Below are 2,102 nucleotides of genomic sequence, written 5' to 3'. Positions count from 1 at the left end.
ACCTAGTGAATGCTGGCAGAAGACCTCAGACCTCCCAAAAGGCAAGAAACTCCTCACGTACCTGGGTAGGGCAAAAGAAGAAAGAAAAAACAGAGAAAAAAGAATAGGGACGGGACCTGCACCAGTGGGAGGGAGCTGTGAAGGAAGAAAGGTTTCCACACACTAGAAAGACCCTTCACTGGCGGAGACGGGGGTGGAGGGGGGGAAGCTTTGGAGCCACGGAGGAGAGCGCAGCAACAGGGGTGCAGAGGGCAAAGCAGAGAGATTCCCGCACAGGGGATCGGTGCCGAACAGCACTCATCAGCACGAGAGGCTTGTCTGCTCACCCGCCGGGGTGGGCGGGGGCTGGGAGCTGAGGCTCGGGCTTCGGAAGTCAGACCCCAGGGAGAGGACTGGGGTTGGCTGCATGAACACAGCCTGAAGGGGCTAGTGCACCACAGCTAGCCGGGAGGGAGTCCGGGAAAAAGTCTGGAACTGCCGAAGAGGCAAGAGACCTTTTCTTGCCTCTTTGTTTTACAGTGCGCGAGGAGAGGGGATTAAGAGCGCTACTTCCCTCCCCCAGGCCTGAGTGAGCCAGAGACCCCGAATCAGCTGCTCCTTTAACCCAGTCCTGTCTGGGCAGGAACAGACGCCCTCAGGTGACCTACACGCAGAGGCGGGGTCAAATCCAACGCTGAACCCCAGGAGCTGTGCGAACAAAGAAGAGAAAGGGAAATCTCTCCCAGCAGCCTCAGGAGCAGCGGATTAAATCTCCACAATCAACTTGGCATGTACCCTGCATCTATGGAACACCTGAAGAGACAACGAATCATCCCAAAATTGAGGCGGTGGACTTTGGGAGCAATGATATATATATATTTTTTCCCTTTTTCTCTTTTTGTGAGTGTGTATGTGTATGCTTCTGTGTGTGATTTTGTCTGTAGAGCTTTGCTTTTACCATTTGTCCTAGGGTTCTGTCTGTCCGTTTTGGGGTTTTTTTTTAGTATAGCTTTTAGCGCTTGTTATCATTGGTGGATTTGTTTTTTGATTTGGTTGCTCTCTTCTTTCTTTCTTTCTTTTTTTTTACTACTTTTTAAATTTGAAAAAATTTTAATAATTATTTTTTATTTTAATAAACTTATTTTATTTTATTTTTTCTTTCTTTCTCCTATTTATTCTAAGCCATGTGGATGACAGGGTCTTGGTGCTCCAGCCAGGCATCAGGCCTGTGCCTCTGAGGTGGGAAAGCCGAGTTCAGGACACTGGTCCACCAGAGACCTCCCAGCTCCACATAATATCAAATGGCGAAAATCTCCCAGAGATCTCTATCTCAACGCCAAGACCCAGCTCCACTCAACGACCAGCAAGCTACAGTGCTGGACACCCTATGCCAAACAACTAGCAAGACAGGAACACAACCCTACCCATTAGCAGAGAGGCTGCCTAAAATCAAAATAAGGTCATAGGCACCCCAAAACACACCACCTGACGTGGTCTTGCCCACCAGAAAAAACAAGATCCAGCCTCATCCACCAGAACACAGGCACTAGTCCCCTCCACCAGGAAGCCTACATAACCCACTGAACCAACATTACCCACTGGGAGCAAACACCAAAAACAACGGGAACTAAGAACCTGCAGCCTGCGAAAAGGAGACCCAAAACACAGTAAGTTAAGCAAAATGAGAAGACAGAGAAACACACAGCAGATGAAGGAGCAAGGTAAAAACACATCAGACCAAACAAATGAAGAGGAAATAGGCAGTCTACCTGAAAAAGAATTCAGAGTAATGATAGTAAAGATGATCCATAATCTTGGAACTAGAATGGAGAATATACAGGAAACATTTAACAAAGACTTAGAAGAACTAAAGAGCAAACAAACAATGATGAGCAACACAATGCATTAAATTTAAAATTCTCTAGAAGGAATCAATGGCAGAATAACTGAGACAGAAGAACGGATAAGTGACCTGGAATATAAAGTAGTGGAAATAACTACTGCAGAGCAGAATAAAGTAAAAAGAATGAAAAGAATTGAGGACAGGCTCAGAGACCTCTGGGACAACATTGAACACACCAACAAAGGAAATATAGGGGTCCCAGAAGAAGAGAAAAAGAAAG

General features: G+C 46.5%; 1 protein-coding gene across 5 annotated transcripts in view; it reads right to left on the bottom strand.

Annotated features, from left to right (window-relative positions):
• The window catches only part of IGBP1 (immunoglobulin binding protein 1), a 39,028-nt gene that overhangs the window by 7,505 nt on the left and 29,421 nt on the right, over positions 1 to 2,102 (bottom strand). The window lies entirely within an intron of this gene.

This window comes from Physeter macrocephalus, chromosome 21, assembly GCF_002837175.3.
Source record: "Physeter macrocephalus isolate SW-GA chromosome 21, ASM283717v5, whole genome shotgun sequence".
In the NCBI taxonomy this organism is placed as follows: Eukaryota; Metazoa; Chordata; class Mammalia; order Artiodactyla; family Physeteridae; genus Physeter; species Physeter macrocephalus.
The sequence above is the reverse complement of the archived record's forward strand: the minus strand, read 5'-3'. Positions and strand labels throughout refer to the sequence as shown.